Source organism: Chamaea fasciata, unplaced genomic scaffold (genome assembly GCF_029207755.1).
Source record: "Chamaea fasciata isolate MVZ Bird 193981 ecotype frontalis unplaced genomic scaffold, bChaFas1.0.hap1 SCAF_10, whole genome shotgun sequence".
In the NCBI taxonomy this organism is placed as follows: Eukaryota; Metazoa; Chordata; class Aves; order Passeriformes; family Sylviidae; genus Chamaea; species Chamaea fasciata.
This window is the reverse complement of record NW_027094095.1, coordinates 16,460,887-16,481,169: the sequence shown is the minus strand read 5'-3', so window position 1 is coordinate 16,481,169 and position 20,283 is coordinate 16,460,887. Positions and strand designations below refer to the sequence as shown.

At 38.3% G+C, this 20,283-nt stretch overlaps 1 long non-coding RNA gene across 1 annotated transcript in view; it reads right to left on the bottom strand.

Annotated features, from left to right (window-relative positions):
• Positions 1 to 6,857: 6,857 nt before the first annotated feature.
• Positions 6,858 to 20,283, bottom strand: part of LOC136294598 (uncharacterized) — a 68,882-nt gene continuing 55,456 nt past the window's right edge. The window contains exons 7-8 of the long non-coding RNA XR_010722452.1: positions 14,881 to 14,927; positions 6,858 to 6,960 (exon numbers count right to left, since the gene is read on the bottom strand). This is a non-coding gene — a long non-coding RNA (uncharacterized lncRNA). The remainder of the gene's footprint in view (positions 6,961 to 14,880; positions 14,928 to 20,283) is intronic.

Below are 20,283 nucleotides of genomic sequence, written 5' to 3'. Positions count from 1 at the left end.
TCGGCGCTGCCCGGGCCTCCCCCGCCGCTCCGGGGATCCCGCCGGCGCCAGACGGAGGGCCCGGGGCCCGGGGCCCGGGGCCGCCGCCTTCCCTGTGAGGAGCCGCCCGGGCGCAGCGCCGCACAAACCCCGCACTCGGAAATCCTGTAGCGGGAAAGGATGGGCCCAAATTCCCCATCGAAACTGCCGGAGAGGGATGCGGAGACACTCCTCTGGCGCTTGATTTAGAGCTTGTCCAAACGTGGATTTATTGGGAATTATTCTCTAGGAAAGTCCTTACTCACTTCGACCCTGGTATATATTAAAAAACACAGCTGATTCCTGAAGCATACGACTCAGTTAGGAAAATTATTCCTGCAGGAAGAAATAAAGATACCGAAAATATTGATCCTTTTAGTGGATTTTTGAAAATAATAAGGTTTTTTTTCCCTTGCTGCTCAAGTGGTGCAACAAAATTCTTCAAAATATATTAACTGAAACAATATCACAAAGTATTTGTAAAATGCAGAATTAGGTCGCTTACCCTTCTCCCCCCTGAAATACTGCAACTTGAAATTCTGGACTTGCCATTAGAGCATAGCTTTTGAACTAGCAAATTTTAAATAAATGGCACAACTGTCTAAGGAAGTCTAAATTTTAAGCTGGTTCAAAGCTTCATGACATTCAACAAATACTATAGAGGCAGCTACTGTAAATATGTATTTCCTCATACATAAATAGATGAAAAGGAGAATATTTTCTCAAATATTGATTGATTTTAACATAAATAATTTTTATTTAATCAACTTTTTTGTTTTTCTTTCTTGAAAATATTAATTTTTAACCTTCCATTTCAAATTCTTAGACATTGTGTATATTTACATAATGTGTGTTCACTCAAGTTGTGCAGGCCCAGGTCAATTAGGAATTCAATGCAAGAAATATTATGTTCCCTTTTACTATCCAGTGTATATTCAGGTCTTTCTCTTATTTATTCTTCCCTTTAAGAGACTTGCATCAGAATTGTGTCGTATTACAATACTCCAAATTTTATACCACACGTTTAGATGCTTTAACCCACCTCCCCATCTAGTTATGGGGCAGACAGCCAAAGGTGAGAAGCACCTCATTCCTACTTCCAGCATGACAGGATCTTGGCCAGCACGGAATAACAAAAGATTTTATAAAGAGCTTAGGATATGGTCAGGATTGATAATGAACCCATTGTCTGAAATTAGATTCTGAAGCCATCAATTTTATTCAGTAATCTGAATAAAAGTGGGAAAATGTTTGTGCTCATAAGCATCCAATAAACATTCATTTTTTGCATATAATAAATTCTGAAACCAGAAAGCATTTTTCCTTCTTACTGTTAGAGAATGCCTTCTTTGATTCTGGCCTCAGGCAAGTTTCCATCTTAGTTCACAACATCTGCTTTTAGCTGACCAGACTTTAATGTTTAAAGCCATAATACAAACAGTTCATTTTTTTAAAGCTATTTTTTTCTTCGATTCCTTTCCCTAGGTGACATCTCCCTCAACACACACACAAATCACATAAAATATATAGCAAAGCAGTCTCTCAACTGCTCTGAGACAGTTTAATTTTTGATTTTCCCCAAGCCTAACATCTGATCTGCCATATGTTTTGAGTCTTTCCAGCTCATGGAGATCACATACTTAGTCATAAACTTGCATGTTCTGGAGCAACACAACTAGAAAATCATGAACACCAGACATTGGTCAGTGATCCATATGATAACAGAATAATTCTCATACTTGCTAAATACAGAGCTGTTAGAACATTCCATTTTCTCCAGAACTTACCATCTGAACAAATCAGCGACAAACAAATTAAGTGTAGAAAAGTAAGAAGATGTGAGCTCACAATCAGTGGTGACTTCTCTCAGTTTTCTTTGTTGAGCTTTTTCCACAATTTCAGAGACATGACAAAACCATTAGTCTCTAAAAAGCACCCTTTCTCATGGTAGAAATCACTGTGAAATGTTAGAAGGCACGAAAACACAGATAACCCCTAAACTGCATGACTTTTATCAGCGCTTGAGGTGGTTGCAATCATTAATTTATTAAGGAAATTGTAAAACTCAGTAATTAAAAAAAAAATTTGCACCTGTAACCTTTTCCAGTAAAATAAAATACAAATAAAAATACAGCAAAAACGAAGTTCCCTAGTTAGGTGAGGAAAAGGAGAGTTTCTTCCATTTTTATCATGTTGGCTAGGATTTACAAATGTAGGCCGGATGTGGTACCACCCCTGCAAAAACTTAAAAGAGGTGAACAAGTTGATTTGTGGCAACTGAAATTACTCACGTGCATAAATGTTTGCAAGATTGGGTCTTAGGAGAGCTAAACGCGGCTCCCACCGGGCCGTGGCAATCCTGCTCGGCGTGTCCGCCCCAGGGCTGTCCCAGCGCTGGAACGAGGCGCTGCTCCCCCGGGCACAGCCTCAGCCTGCTCCTGCCGTGCCCCCAACAGATGCTGCTCAGGGAAGTTTAGCTCCTCAAATTTGATTTTTATGTGGCTAAACTGAAATATTTTTAGCACTATTGGGTTTTTTCATGGTAAAGTGGAGAAAGTGTTCTTTTCCATATATTTGGTTGGATTTTTTTTTTTTTTAATGCTTTTAAGAGATGAACCTCTCAGGTACAGACGAACCAAGAACTATTTTCATTATGTATCATATTAGTCTTATGCTTCAAATTAACAAAACAAACACAGTCCACATTTATCACTCCACCCTGAACAAATCTTGTCATGTACAAGCATTTATTTTATGTCCTATTATCAATTCTGCACATAGACAAAGGAGGTGTCATATTGAGCATAGACTTTATAGTTCACATAGCTGATACTTTACCATTCCAGGATATCTGAATCAAATGCTCAGCTGATAAAACAAGATGTACGCAGAAGGAAAGAAAATGAGATTAATGCTGTAGTGATATCTGCTCTTTTGGAATGTACCTTCTAGGAGCCAACTCATTGCTGCTTCCCTTAAAAATGAAACAAAAAATGTCTCATTGAAAAGTGTCTGTGGAGTCTGCTTTTGTACAGATGACAAACCTGAAAGTTATATCTGCAACCACTGTTTTGGAAAATATTTTCATCTTGTCAATTCCAACAGTGTACTTTTTTAAAGGTAAGGATGGAATGGATTTTTTTTAAGCTAGAGCTATTTTGTTGAAGTCAGTTCTCAACAGAAGTACAACAAATGCTCTTATTTTATTAGCTTTTTATTTCAAATTATTATGAATCAATTCTGTTTACAGCTATACAGCTAACATCTGGATTCCAGATCCTCTGATGGTTCATGCCCTTTGAAAATATTTCCTGTCAGCAAGATTTCTTGCTTTGGATTGGAAATTATAATTCTATAATTAAAAAAAAAAAATCAGAACTCCTGAAAAGTAACTTTTTTTAGAGTTCTTCCTTTAAATAGATAGGTGTACTAGGCAATCTATAGATTATTTTCCTAGAATAATTTTTTCATTTCTAAAAAAAGAAATATTTGTCCATAGTCAAGAATCAGAAGAAAATTAGTGAGTTTTGAAAATACAGGTCTGATATATGATGAATTTTTGGAATAGATTTTGTTTTACACATAGCATTTTTTATTCACTAAGAAAGTTTCTATCTTTTCAAATGCAGTTTATTATTTTGGCCAACAATGATTTGAGGAAACCATGACACTATGGCCACTTACCAACTATGTGTTTGATTTCTCATCAAGGGAATTTATTTTCTTCGCTTTCTGTCCACTCCATTTTGTTTGGAAAACAAAAACAAAAACAAACAAACAAACAAACAAAAATCAACCAAAAAACCAAACCCAAATATTTTATGTACTGTTCTCTTTGAAATGATCATCCAAAGATTTCTAGAAAATTTCATCTTCACTTTCTGCCTTCCCAGATCACATCCTAATTAATAAATTTATACTAATTAAGGTGGAATAAAACAACCACAAACAGTGTTTAAAGCAGCAGTGTGATCCATATGCAAAGTGTGGGGGGTCCAGCCAGTATGATTAATGGCTTGATGTAGTCAGGGCTAAGACACATGTGTATTCCAAAGATAATTCTGTTAATTTGAAACTGTCTTTCTAGGATGACAGCCTACTTACTCAGTTATTTCTAATAATCTTCCATACTGTAGCTATGCTGTGCATTTTAAGTTAAACAGCAACAATATGCCAATTAAATTTCTGCAGACTATATGATCTGAACACCCTACAGATCCTTAGCTTTTTCAAAGTGGGTCCGTGTATACAGATTTTGTTTGATCTCTGGTTCATGTCAACGTGGTTTTGAAACATACCATAACTAGGAAATGTTTCTTTATGATATGTTAGTTATCAGGAATGTGATCTATACTGATAGAGGAGGAAACAAGTTCATGCACTGATCTTTCTTCAAAAATGAAGTTTATTCTCCTCGCATTAAGGTAGAAAGCACACATTCTTCAAAGTTTATATTTCCTCCCTGTTTCAACTTTTATGATCATTACCTTAAGCCTTATGATTTTAAATTTACTAATTCAATGCTTGATAATATGTTTATTGATACACCATAAAAAGGTTAAGTGCAAAAATGTGTGTCTTGTACACAGGTAACAAATTGTGGTCTAGTCCTGAGAAAAACATTGGGATATTATTGCAGTGCAAGTAATTCAAAACAGAAAGTACAGGTGCAGAAGTATTGTGCATCCTTGCAGATGATGGAATGGACACAAGCCAACCCTCCTGACTCATATGAGATACCAGGAAAAGGTGTTTTACAGCACGGGAACCATATTGATGTAGGAACTCACCCTGACTTGGCCTTTGAAACTACTTTTGTAGATGCAGCAAGATGCAACACACAGGAATGGCACAAGTATCTAATATCAGGATAAGAAGAAATAGCCTCAAGTTGCACCAGACAGGATGTAGATTGGATATTCTTCATGGGAAGGGTTATCAGGCATTGGAACAGGGTGCCCAGGGAAGTGGTGGAGCTACCATCTGTGGGGGGATTTAAAATGTGGTTCTTAGGGACATGGTTTAGTGGTGGACTTGGCAGTGCTGAGTTCACAGTTGGACTTGATGATACTAAAAGTCTTCTCCAACCTAAAGGATTCTGTAGTTAAGCTATCTGTTCAGTACCTCATCATAGTCCATGGGTTCACTGCCCTTCTTGTACAAATCTATGCAATTCCATTGCACAAGTCTCAAAGGCATTTGAACAGAATATTTTTTTTCCAACTCAAACAAATTTGTACCACTGTAAGCTCCAGCAGTATTGTATTTTTGGGACTGAAAATCTTTGTGAAACAGTATCATTCAAAACTTTAAAGTAGCAAGTGTCTTACATTTTCGAATTCAGTAACTAAATACAGACGTTCAGATTCCAATTGGGGCACTTGAGGCAATTGTACCAGTTCCTGATATGTTCTGAAAACAAAGCCAAAAACAGAGCCAAAAATGAAAAAAAAAAAAAAAAACTACACGAGAAACAGCAGAATAGAATGTCTGAGAACACTCACATTTAAGAAATTGTCCATCACCAGATGAGTTTGTTCCAAGCCAACTGTGGACTCCAAACTGCCAAGCATCTCAGGAGTAGGCAGAGTACTAAACAGAACACATTCTGGGAAAGCTCCAAAGAAAGAAGTAAAGATAATGACTGAAGCTTAGGGACTTCTCATCATCACAAAAACATTTGAGTACAAAATCCCACTGCACTTAGGCACAAAACACTGAAGATGGTTTACACAGACTCAACTTATCCTCAAAGTAGCACAACCGCTTTGGTGACAGTGGAGAACCTGAGATATCAACATGTTGCAAAGAAAGAGAAAAACTTCTGTCACACAGAATTTTTTGATAAAAATGGAAGAGGCAGCAAGGAGCACAGCTGAAAAATGCAGTATGTCGACACACTACCAAAAGAAACAGAGTTAGATATGAAACACGTTTATAACAAGCTGACTACTGACAACGATACAGAAAGTAGGTGACAGCATTTCAAAGTCAAGACATTCTACATACTTGTTGATGTGTTTACAACATAGATGAAAGAGCAGTTTCAAGATTTCACAGAGAAATGCAGGCTGACATGTTGACATTGATAAAGTTTTTAAAACATCTTCTCATATAAGACCTCAAAGAAAACTTTGTAATTTGCATATTTAGTCCAGCTATTCACTAACCAACCCTTTCATGTATTAATTCAGACCATACAGACCTATTGGTAAATTTTGGGTTAAGATGTTCAGAAGAGGACATATACATTTAAATATATAAAGAAAAGACGGAATGATCACTGGACTTTGTCTACAGAAGAATTTAGGGTGTCATAATGGTCTGACAGTTTTGTGAGTCTTCTTCTGGAAGGTGGTATGTGTGTTTCTGCTGGAACATTCTGTAGAAAATTGAAAGCCCTGGCTTTCTATGTATTTCTAAAGAGGACTTTAGAAATACATTTAGGAATTAATTGAGTCTAGCTCATTACTGTAAAGTATGGTAGGGTTCTCCCTTCTCATTTTACCAAACAGAATTACAAGTATTCACTCAAAATCCCTTCCCTTTCTGTGAAGCAATTTCAGCCCACATCTCCCATCTCATGAATGAAAGCTCCAGTTACTCCATTATTGGGTTTTGCAATCCAAGCCTGTACCAGCTCTTTGAGGGTAAAACCATTTAAAGTTGCATGGAATAATTAAACCTTATGTAAAAGAGCACATATGTGCCAATAGCACTGTTTGACTTGGGAAAATCACCTTAGACTTGTGAGAACCCCCACCCCCCCCCCCCCCAACCAAATCACTGCATTCCCCAGGCTACAAGAGAATACAGTCATTTGTGCTCTTGTCCAAATATTTAACTCGTGCAAAGGAATTAAACCCATTATATTTGGGAACCAAATACCCACTGTAAGTAAGCAAAGTATTTCTAGTGACATCAGTGACATGTGGACCACATCTGCAAGAAAAGCCAAAAAGTCAAATCACTATTTAAAAGTGAAAAATTGTTCACATGCTAACAACATTGAATTGCAGGAGTGGATTTTTTAATAGGTCTTAAAACTGTTTAATATAGTATGAAAGAAACTAAAGATTAAAAACTCATGCCTTAACAGAATGTTTCTGCAAGTCATGCTATTTTACAAAAAATATTAACCTAAACTATTGCTAAATGCTACAAAGCATTGCTAAAAGTTACAAAGTGTTACAAAGTGAAATTCAAGCGTTTAGTAGCCATTCATTGCTTCTTTGTACTTATTTAATGTGTTCCACTTTCCTGTTGAACAAGCTAGATTTGCAACATCTAGGCAAATTACTTTAACATTTGGTCTTCATAAGCTGACTACAAAATACCCAATGTGAATTTTTTTTTTCATGAAAAGCCTTATTTTCTTTGTTGAGAAGTTGCTGATAGATAAAATTCTCATTATATTCAGACAGTATTTTAAATAATATATATACAAAAAGAAATCCATCTCCTGTCTCCTTGTTTTAGCTCTTTCTTCTGGCTTTACCTCTACAGAGCCAGAGTGGTATGACCAAGGAGGCTGTAAGAATCCCCAACCTGAGCTGCTTCATGTAAAAAGCCATTCAAGTTCACTAAGTCACCCCCTTTTTGAGACCTGTAACTTTTCGTTTTCCCTCCACCCTTCTTGTTTCTCTAAAGTGTGACCTGTGGCCTATATTCACAGTCTGTGCACAGACTGTGAAAGCAGAGGGATTTGAGGTAGAAACATTTCCTTGGGCAATAGAAGGGGTAACAGCAGGAGTAGCAAGGAAAACAAAGTGTTAGGATAAATCTTCTCTTACCCAAAAAAAAAAAAAAAAAAAAAAAAAAAAAAATCACAGTGTCAAGGTGTTCCTCATAGCTACTCTGTATGTATGGGGAAGAATCTTAATCACCTGTGCACAAGGTACGGAATATACATCTACAGAACTTCAGAATTAGATAAAACTCACATTATTTGTTAAAAATAATAGTAATTAAAAATTGGAGTGTAAGAAAGAGAAATGCACTAAAATTTTAAGACAAAGCCCAGCAATCACGCAGTTTTAGGGCACATATTTATCCTGTTGCCAGTCAGAGCTGAGAGCTCTGCAAGGCAGCTCCAACCACTGCTTTCCAGATGCCAGAGGAGAGCAGAGACAGCAGAAAAGCAGAGCTTTTGTTTTTGCTTTTTATTTGTTTTTTATTTAAGAGTAGCTGGGGCTCCTGGGAAGGGCATCTGGATCCTGAAGTCCCAGCTTCTATAGCACCTGCCTAGGTTAGCTCCCAAAGATCTGGTTACATTCACTTACATGTATTTTATGTTTTGAAAGCAAATCCCTATTTCCCCAAATATGTTCCAAGCTTTTAATCAAAGTCGTTAATACTGCTTCTTGTCATCTGTTTCCCAGAGACGAAAGGGAGTTTGTCTTTCACAGTCTTTCTCCTCTGTCATTAGCTCACAGGTGTGCATTGTGTCTATTTCAAGGGTTGAAAACACAGCTTGGGTGTCACCTGGTCCTTTTTATCTGGCACTGAGGGCATGAAACTTGCCCCCAGCAATACATAGAGACCACCACACATGAGAAGCCCAGAAATATAAGTACACACATGTATTAGTACATATTCTAAGATCATGAGCTAATCTACAGTAATTGTCTGTCTTAGGGAACAAGACAGCAGCACAATTTCCCATTTGAAACCACCACTGCTGCACATTCAGCCTCCAATAAGCATTTTAGCCATTATTCCTTTCCTGCCAATTAAACAGTTTTACAAGGTGTCACTGAAAAACAAGGAATTTCAAGGACTCAGACTGATTTCCCTGTTACTGCCACCTCACTTCTCTGGTAGTAAAGCATAGCTTTATTTTTAATGGTTATAACAAGTGATTCCTTTGCTGATTTTTGGGAAGCCCCCTGGCATCATGATCATAGTGTGAGATTTTACCATAGATGATACTACCGTTAGGTAGTTTGGTTGGCTTTGTCTTTATATTTGGACAATTTGGTACAGATTTAAGATGATGTTTGAGGAGTTTGAGCTTTAATTTCTTAAAACTGCCTTTTTTCTGCGGAAGACTATTTCAAACAATATGGTAGAGTAGGATAAAGTGAAGTCTGTTCTCCTGACCAAGATCACTTTTCACTGCTGACAGGACAGGTAAGTAAAAGCTAAAAATCAAAATGACACAGGAATTAAAACAGTGCATTTCCACCTAAGGCGGGTTGAAAAATAGAGTTTTCATCCTGGTAAAATCCTAATACTTAAGACTAATTCTGTTTGAAAATATCCTATTGTTTTGAGACTTCCATAAAAGCCTCAGTCCAAGCTGGTACCTTCAAGTGGAATATCCTTATATGGTGAAAATTCAGCAGATATGGCTTTGCTTCAACAGTCCTTCAGTAAATTTCTACTTCATTCAGAGCAGTCTTGTAGAAAAAGGCATTAAAATGAGATTTTTTTTTAGGTGCAGGATTTTTTAAAATTTCAGTTATATTTTTTCCATTATCTAAATTTTTTCTAGTACTACTTTAATAGGGAAAAATCTCAGCAACGTTATTTGCTATTGTCATAAAAACAAGCCGACTTTGCCATGATGATTTATATGGCTAGACAGTATGCAGCAAGTATCTTAAGTCCTATAAAACTGAAATTTGCACAAAATGGTATTTCTACCATTTTGACATTATAAAAGGAACTGTTTGCCATATGTTTGGAAAGGATTAAAAAAGGGCTATCCTCATATTAAATTGGGGACTGGGGCTTGCTGCTCACCAGATTTCTATTCATATTTACAGAATTTCAAGTAATTTCCATTTTGAACATAAGAACCCTCAAGAAATACCTACAGAAATATTGGAAAAGAGAGGGGGAAAAAACCCCAATACCAAACACAAATGACAATGCTGCATTTCATTACCATAATTGTTGCATTAAACCAAGCATCTAGGTTAGTAATCTAGCAGTTCTCAGGAAAAAGAAACAAAATTTCATTCATACACACCCAATTTCTCTGGTTTAAAATTAATTTCTTTCCAACAAGTTATCAGTTAACACCACAGAGAGCTTCCTGCCCCTTTGCAATGCTCTGTAGTTCTGAACCACTAGCTGAAAATAGGACTTCAAGGCAGTGGAGCAAAGTATGAGTTCAGGAGCTTTCTGTGATTCCGTATCCACTGAATCATTAGTACTTCTGGAACTCAAGAAAACTGGGTATTGTGTAAAATAGCTTGAGGGAAGAGCTTCCGAACATCAAAATACAGTCCACAGGCAATTTTCTAAAAGAACTCTCCTTACCATAGTTCTGCCCTCCTTTTCAATATTTTAAGCTGGATGCCTTAAGTGCTCTATGTATTACTGTCCTTTCGGTATAAACTCTCTCTCTGACAGACTGCTTTGGTGTGAGGCCCCAGTGCCACATCTGCTGGGGGCTCGCAGCGCTGCCCTGTGCCCACCGGGAGGCCGGCACAGCTCCCCCGGGAATGCTGCCAGCTGGGCACAGCACAGCTTTTCCTGTCTGTATTTCCACCCTCCTCTGCATGCGGAGCAGAACACTTGTAGGATCCGTGGCTCTCTGTTCCTGTGCTGGCAGCTCTCTGGACAAAAGTGCAGCAGGCACAGGGAAACCCCAGGCAGTCCCACTGTTGCTCTGCCCCAGTCGGCGAGCTGAGGGTTAACTCTACCTCTGCTACACTGATGTAAACAAGGAGGAAATACAGTCCTGTCATAATATTGCTAATCTAAGAGAAAGAGATACATAAAAAAGTAACTAAAGCCTAGAGTTTTGGGGCAGGGATGAGGCAGCTTTTAGAGATTTGCAATTTTTTGATTTTTATTTGTAACATCACCCGTAGGGGGTTGTTTCCTTTTTTTGCCATACAACGAGAATAAAAGAACCAGAGCTTTAAAAGCTAGACTTCAAAAACATAAATACCTGTAGCCTCTTCTGGGGTTAGAGTAGTAAATCCTTGTGTGCATGCATACTTACAGATTACTTGTATGGAAAGCTAAGTGTTAGATTAAAATAACCGTTCTCACATCAGTGATGACTTCAAAAATAATATAAATGCTACAAGTATAAAAGATATTACAAGAAAGGTGTTTCAAACAAAGTCATTTTTCCAGCTTATTAATTCTGGAAGCTGACTCTCCTGTTTATCACCTTTTTTTACACCACTGATGTCAAAATATGGAAAGCATAAATACTAGCAGCATAGTAAAAAAAACAAACAAACAAAAAAAAACCTCTAATTTTTTTAAAATGCAGATTAGTGGGTAGAATGCACAAAGAATTTAGTTTAAAAATCTGAATAAAATAGTATGCTGTTCAAGAAATAGGGTACAATATCATGCTTTCCTAAAATGATCTTTTAACTTGAAGAATTTAGTCTTGCTAAAACAGAAGGCCAATAAGAAACAGGTCAATTTTTACTCAGAAGACAACTAGAGAAGAAATTCAGCAATACCTAAGACCACAATAGTAATAGCAGTGGAACAATGAAGTTACAATTGCCTGGAAACAGCATAGGAGAGTGGAAATCTAGCCTTGTGCACTGATTTAAATTAAAGCCTGCATGTATGTTGTTAGATCATATTGGAAGTGACATTGTGTTAAGAGGTTTCAGCCATTGAAGTTGTACTGATGTAAGCTCGGGCAGGATTTGGCCCTGCCTATCACATTTATTATACATGTGCTGCTCACTCTCTTGTTTTGCTCCAGTCTGACCTATTGGCTGTCCCTGCTGGCTGGGATGCTGACTTCATCCTTGACCCTGGCTTTCTTCCACACCCCAATTCTCCTGTGGCTGCACATTACTGCTCTCATTGCTTTTGCAATCTATTTTTTACTGTAATTTCATCCTCACTGAAGTCTCCCATTAAGAAATCTGATTATTTCAAGCTATCATTGAATCTGTTTGCTTTCCTAATTTGAAATGCTTGCATTTTGACCTTAATGCTTCTCAGTATAAGCACCCTGCAGAAACATTAAAATTAATCCTCTAAAGGCCAATTTTAATGTAAAATTATGACAGTTCTCATCTTCAGCTATCCCTACTAGCTCTTCATTGATTGCAGGATCTGTTAGAAAATGTCTCTCCTTGTTTTCCTCCATGGATTTTCTCCAGACTACCTTTTCATCTAAGGCTGGACTTTTCATTCCACCTCTCCTTAGGAAATTACTTTCATCAGAGCTGTGTGGATACCAAATGCTATCAAGTAAAACTGTTACACACAGCTTTGTTTACGTTGTATATATGCAAATACAGGTAAAGTCAGCAGAGAATAAGATCCCATTGGTCAGTGCTATGCAAGAGTGCACTGAGATAAACAGACCATCTACAACACAGAATACCCCTAACTGTGTCCAAAGGACGTATTTTGGATAAAAAACACGAGGAAATTGAGTTTCTGAGTTGAGAGGGAATGGTTAGGACACAAAGCCTGTGGCTATAAGCATATTGAATATAATAGGGATCAGAAAGGCTGAGAGGCTATGCCTTTCTTCTGGCATGAAAGGCAGTGTTCATAGAGGAGGGAGGCATTACAGTTACCTTATTTCCTTTCCCTCACTCAAATCTCTGAAGGAAGACACCCTGCTAAGCTGTATGTTTCCACAACAGCTTCATGGTCCTTGCTGGAAGAACAAACATGAAGACTTCAGCTCTCCCCAGCCACTCCAAATGTGCACTGCAATGCTCCTGTGAGTTCCTACCCCCTCATTTAGCACCACTGTCTCCAGTCTGTTCTATTCTTTGTTAGAGTTTCACCAGCATTGTTTTCAAAACTGCTTCTGCTATCTGTAAAAAATCCTTTTCTCAGTCCTTTCATCCAATCTTACTGCTTTCCCATTTGTTTTCAAAATTCATATGATAATACCTGTTTCTGAGTGACTCCTTGTACTTTGATACAAATTTCAGTTAGCAGAGGGTTAAAAGAGAGAATATGAGAGATTTCTGTGACAGAGAGCAATGTCTGAGAATGCCATGGACTTGCATAAAGGTCAGTTTGCTACCACATTTGTATCAAAACCAGGGACATTTCAACATCCCATGTTTGTTGAATACATGCATTAGTCACTAGGTAGCTGACAACTCCTATGGACAAAATATGAGCAGCAACCATTGCATCCCTCATGCCTCTTTCAGGGAATGCTAGTAGAAAATCTATTTTCAATTAGGTAAATGATCTGGAGTACTCCCTGTGCTACTCATGAGTTAAATTAATTTTCAGTTTTCTTCTTAACATTAGATATTTTAGAAATGGCTATTGGACAACAACATTTCCATTTTCACAGGTAAGTGTTTTGGGCTTGCTGCTTTCCTGAATAGTGAGATAACTTTTGATTAATTTAACTTATAGTTTCCATATTTTGTAGCTGTATTAGGAAGCAGTTTCATAGTGAGCACATATATTTCTGTGGCTGTACCATATGGTCCTGTGGCTTGCATACCACAGAGTGAAGAACAGAACTAAAATCAGAATGTAGTCACCAAAAGTCTTCCTGGAAAGCCCATGTGCAGAAAAACCCACTACTTGGAGCATGCTAATACCAAATTACAGCACTAAAATATTTCCTCACTGAGGATATGAATGGGATCCTCAAACTCCAGAAATGGTGTTGTGTAGGCAGAATTTTGGAACAACTAATGTCCTATACACCTCCCCACAAAAAATACATTACAGCAGAAAGCAAGCAACCAGATATAGGCAAGGCAGTGTCACATAATAAAATATTCTAGGTGAGTTTCTATGCTTAAAGAAACATTAGAAGAACATTAGGCATTTGAGGGCTCAAAAAAGTTCATATTTAAGTGAGTGTCCTGTCTATTTCAGATGCAGCCATATGTGCTATTTGGTCCATTGCCTCGCCTGTCTGGAGAGGGCTTATCTGAGACACCTGAACATGTAACTTGGTAACAAGGAGAAGACAGCTCCCACTTATTTGGCAGAGGTCACAGAAGATTAGAAACATGGCATGCTTTTCCATGCAGGGAGGAGGAGAAGCAGAACTGCCTTCCCACATGATGACATCCCTGCCTTCCCTGTGCCAGAGCTTGAGAAAAGCCTTCTGCTGTGTCCTGACACAGAGCTGTGCCTGTCACATGGGGCCGAAGCCACAGCAAACTTCAACATGTTCCTCTGCCAGCCCACAGAAGTTACCACCTTATTCTGGCATTAGAAAAGTCACTTCATTGTAATTTTTCATACAACAACAATGAAGCTAGTTTTCATTTCATCACCTGTAGCTGAGAATAACAAAAAAATAAAAGGAAAAATCAAAAACCCCAGACAATTGTCTTTAAAAATAAATGAATCAGTCAACTTGCAGCAAACTAGTCACAAGAGAATTCATCCTTGGAATTTAATACAGAACAAGCTCTGCAGTGCACCAGTACACACTTTAAATAAAGCCTTTCCAAGGCATGTTATCCTCACAGTGAAAGGGAAAAAAATCCAAAGCAAAAAACAAAAAAAACCTGCTCTATATTCACATTCAGCACTGTTATTCCTAGAGCAACTGGTAAGCACTGCAGAAGCATTGGAGGCAGCTGACTTGGAAATCTGACCACTTTCAGTATGAGAGATTGCAAGAAATTAATAATTTTTCTTAGATTTCAGTATTTCTGCCCCAAGGGAAAATTGAAGTGGCAACAGGAGAAAGTTACAAGTATATCACAGTCCAGAGCAAGGAATTCTTCTGATTTACTGCTAGGTTACAAGAGCCTAAACATGAGGTTGCCTAGTTGCCCAGACTAGGATATGTGGTGCACAATTTATATTTCTATATTTGCTTTCTTTGGCCAAGGAGCCTGGGAGTCTGAACCAGGAGCACATACAGCTATGTGCAAGGAGACCTGCCAGGCTGGAAACATCTGGGTCAAAACCTACCTGGTCTGGAAAGCTTCCATGGAGAGTCTCTGCTGTACATCTTTGCACTGGAGGAGAGAAGGAGAACCAAGATGAGTGTGGCATTTCTTCCTCAGTAGAACCTACCTACAATAATCTAGGCATAATATAATCTTGGAGTGCTGGGAGAGACCTCCAGTTTGGGAAGGATCTGAGCAGGGTAGGGAAGAGACAGCCCCCACACCCCTCTGTCACCTCCCTGGGCACAGGTTCAGCCCAGGACATCAGCCCAGAGCCAAGCAGGGCTGGAGGGAGCAAGAGAGCAGCACTGTTACAGCACCACCAAAACCCAAGCCATAAGCCCAGGCTGGGCTGAAATAGGGAGGTAGGCAGGGTGGGGAGAGGCCCCAGGTGGGGATGACCAGGTCCAACATTACTGTACTGATTTTTCTTTTTAATTAAACTTCAGAAATGAAAGTTATGGAGTTACAGTATTTATTCATCTTCAAAAAATAATGCAATGAATACTTTAGGCATACTGTTTTCAGGTCTTATTCAATGTTATAGAAATGAAATAAAATAAGTGGTTATACAAGCTAGCATGAAAAATGAGTGGTATTTTTAGGAATTTTCCCATTCGAAACACCCGGTCATGTGTTTAAGGGCAGGAATTAATGTACATTATTAAGTTTTGCTCTGACCATAATTAGGTCCACAATGACTATGCAGAGTTTAAAATTTTCAGAACATCCTTTGACTCTGTGGTTGGGTTATCCAAACCAGGATCCTTCAGGTAGCTGCCTGCCCATTTACACACACTCACAAACACACTTATCTACCTGGCACATGCTGCTAACAGCAGCACACAACCCAGTTCAGTGCCTTCAAGTTTACACCTGTGTTTAAAGTTATGTATACACTTAATGCTTAGTTGCATGAAGCCCAGAACAGTGGCTCACAGACCCTTACTTCACATGCAAAAAATTGGTTCAAGAACAGTCATGTACACAGTTACAGGCTCATTTCTTAGTCTTCATAAGTTTGAGATGCTGAGAGATTTCCCCAAGATGTGCTCCCAGAGAAGCACTAAATTCAGTAAATTCAGTCCATACCCAATCACCAATGTCAAAATTCAAGCCAGTAACTTTTCCTGCAAAACATCCTCAGGTCGTTGCACCAGCCCTTCAGCCTGGATTTTCTCCTCTACTGCTCATTTACAGTAGTTTGGTTATGGTGGATTTCAGGGGTTCTGTGGGTGAGATTAAAACTCTGCTTGGGTTACAGCATACAGTAATAAATCCCTGTGGGCTGCTCTCTAATGTTCAGCAGGTATTTCACATCTGGACTCTCACTAGGATGGGTACCTGAAAGGAACATTATTTGCTGGTCACCTAAATGATGGTTTAAAAAACAGGTGGTTTGAGGCTGGATTGTGCTGCCACACTCGGAGTTAAACCTCGGGATGCACACCAGCACCTCTGTCCAGTGGAGGAATTTTCCCTACCTGCTACTCCCTGGCATTCCTTATAGTCTTCCTTAGGCATCTTTTATTCAAAATTGTTTCATCGTGTATGATTTTAAAAAGGTATTAAATTTCTCTTCCTTTCATAGGCATTTCTTGGAACTCAGTGATGAGGACAAGTTTTGTCCATTTTCCAGAAAGTGCCTCTGCCAAGGAGAAATGCATAAAGAAAAGAGTATTTCATCTGGATAACCCAATGTTTCCATTAGAATCACATAAAGTCTAATTATGTACTCCATAAATCTTCATATTTTGTTATGAAGCTCATAATAACAAAGTCTGATAAATAGATTCTCTCCCCTGGCCACTACCAATTGAGTAGAAAAAAATACTTATTTATGAAGCTTTATTAATAAAATCTGAATAATTCAAACAGCTTCTTCAGTGAAGAAACAGCATATTCCTATTTGCATATAAATGAAATGATGCTTTAGTGTCAGAGTGAAGAATTAAATAATATGAATTTTTACAGTGCAGTCCTGACAGCCTCATAAATATTATGGTCATAAGTTGCAGTTTCCTAAAAATCTCATTTTATCTTTTATTACAAAAATATGACCAAAGGGCCAAGTCCTACTCATTTTACATGTGTGAGTATTCCCAATGACAACACAACCATTCAGTAAGTGAGGTTACCACATTCAGCCTTATGTCAGCTACTGGAGCAAAACCACAGTGTTATCTACATATCTTCTAGGAGACCAGAATCTCCTATTTAACCATAAGGAAAATCTTGTGTGTTGATAAAATATAAAGAACAACAAAGAAAACTGCAGCTCTACATTCAAAGAGACAATATACAACATGAGGAAAGGAAAAGCACACGGCTAATACACATAAGATACCAGATTTAACCTTAGTTACACAGGTACCAGTTTGGCCAAGCCGAATATTCCTGTTAGGTGTAAGCAATCACAAAAGCTGCTGCAATTGTAAGAACACCTAAATAACTTCAAATGAACTGTTGCTGCTGAGGAAAGCTTCGATTTTACCTGTTTTCTTTGAAAGGCTGAAAAATCTCTGAAGTACAACCCCAGACCAGCTATAGAGAAAGCTGAACTGGATGAAGCACATTCTCCTAGAGGTCAAATAAAAGTGAGGGCCATGATGCTACTTAAGGAACTTCTCAGAGAGGTGTTGTGCAGTGTCAGCAGCTGAGACAAGAAGTGGGTGCCTCCATAACCTGTCAGTGATATTTTTCCAGCCACAGTGATGTGCAAGTTGGACAAAATAGTGAAATACAGACAAGGCACACATGGAACATAAGGCTAAACTTGGGGTGGTAGGAGGAAGAATATTATTTATAGATGTTTTTCAGAGTTTACAAAGTATAGAAATTTATTTATAAAGTCTAAAGGAGACTATGGGAGTATATAGTCCAATCTGTAAATTACGGGCAAGTGTATTCAACCCTGGATTAAGCCTGCTGTACTCAAACACAACACAGCCTGTGTTTGCCTAGCCTGTGTTTTCCAGGGATGCATTGGGTCTCAATCTGAAGACACCCAAATCCAAGTGATGGCCCTTAACTATTCCTAATTAATGATGGCCCTTAACTATTCCAAAGAATACTTCCTGTCAGAAGTGAACTAGGTACTGAAAACTATTTTATTTTGCTTCACTCCAGCTACTAGACATTATTCCTTCTTATTTCAGTCTGGTAGGTTCAAATGTCCCTTGCATTCAGTATTCTTTTTGTGTATATATGTATACAGTTATCAATTCCCCTTTCAATCTTTTTGATTCGGTGCATAAGTTAAGGTTCTTAGTTCTTCAATTACATAGCATTTTCTCTGACTCCTGATCATTCTAGCTCTTGCCTATACTCACTTCATTTTTTCAGTATCCATTTGCAATGTGAGCATCAGAACCATGCACACCATGGCCCAACCACCCTCAGCACTTTCTACATACAGGTAAAAATTGTAAACATTAACAGCTGTGCTCTGTCTATAAGTCAAGGTATGCACAAACTCTTTTTGCTACAGCAAACTCATCAGCTTACTCAGCTTGCCCTTTTCAAACTTTTCCATTTTGTAGGAGAGCTTACATTCCTTACTAGGTATACATCAATAGATTTTATTAGAACATACTTTGAATGAGACCCAGTTTATAAAAGGTTGAGAATTCCTCTGTATCTTTGCCTGAAGTAATTTTTATATCTATTTTTAACTGCCTTTAAATAGGCTGTAGCCACTGCTATTGTAGTATGTTTTCTGACACCACAACAATTCTTGATATTTCAGATATAGCTGATCAGAAAATGTTGGCAGAGACAGTCACTGACATATCCAAGTGCATTATCCCAGGGCTGCGCTTATTTGCATGTGAGAGTAAAGCTGGCAATCTCAGTTTTCCTGGTTAAGAAATAGAAATGAAAAATGGAAAACGGAAAAAAAAGGACTTTAGTCCCATGGTTTTCAAATCAATCTCTTCATGTTAGTGCAAGACTCATGAGTCCCGAATGATTGAATTTGACAGTGTTCCTAAAGGGCACAATAGCATGAAGAGATTTGTCTCAACCTGGTGCCAAAGAGAGCAAACTTTTGCCATAAAATCATATTGCCAACAAAAAGGGTAATTAGAAGTAGGAAAGCATGTGTCATTTAGGCTAATGAAAACTGAATAGTACATTTAACAGTCACTACTGTCATTAAAATCAAATTTTGTCTATATGTATATATGTATATTTCTAATACTGGCAGGACCACAACTGCTTTTCTTTGCTCATTTCTAAGTAGTTTCTAAGTTCTAATTTATAAACAGATGTTCATGGCAGCAACAGGATGTTAAGGATCTCCTGCCTCTGTTTGTGCTGGATACAATTCATCAATTACCTTTAAGCATCTTGCTTATTGTTTTTCTAAGGCCGTATAAACACAGGGAGGCTTCTAGTTTAATTGACCTAGGAAGCAGTTAATAGATGTGCTCTAGTGTCAGCGCAGATTCTTTTAGGTTTGTCAGCAGACACAAAAAGTTTGATTCAGCTGCAGTGGATGCAATCACACAGCAATGTTTGGATCCTTTCCTGGCAAGGTCTCAGAAGTGGGTTTTGGCATTGCTTGTCAGCTGTAGGGAGCATTCTGCATGGGCCTGGCTCGTCATTTGGCTTCTCATCCTTCATATCCAACCTAGAGATGAAGCCACAAAACAAGACAGTACAGCAGTTTGGCTCACAGAGCATTCGATGTGCTGCTTTGTTTGTCATTTTTAGTTGATGCAACTTCTTCTCTTTCCTTCTGAGAAGTTCCTGCCGTGGTGCATGGTTGGAATTGGATGCTCAGTGTTGAATGAGAAGGTGGAGCCTTCTTTGCCCCACCAGTGAAGAAGGAGTTTCTGCTTACCCAAGCCAACAGCAAAGGAGTGTCTCATGCTACAGCAAAGGCACAGAAGCTGTGCAGATGCGAAGCAGAAGCTATACCTTTAGTTTTTCTACATTCATACAAAATAGAGCAAAAAAAAGTTAAAGGTGCTTAAGCAAGTACTGAGGAAATAGAGTGGAAACGGTACATAAAATCTATCTCTCCTCTGTGAAGATGTACATGGAGAAAAACATTGATGAAGAGGTGACTTTTGAGAATATATGAGAAGAGTCGTATCCAATTTGACTTAACTTCCTCTTTAAACAGAGGAGAAACAAGAAGATAAAAAATCTTTTGCAAGACATAAATGAAGGCAAGCATCAAGGCAGGCATTTCTGGCAGGCTAAAAAGTAATATGAAACTATATTACAAAGCCAGTTATGCTCGTGAGAACAACAACAACAAAAAATTGACACGATAGAGAACCAGAATCACTGGAAGGGTGGCATCAGAGAGCACAACATATTTGGACCAATAAGAAAGGAGGAAATGGAGAGGAGCTAATAATCAAGCTAGAAAAATGACCTGGGTCTAAATGAAAATAATTTTAGGTGTTGGAAC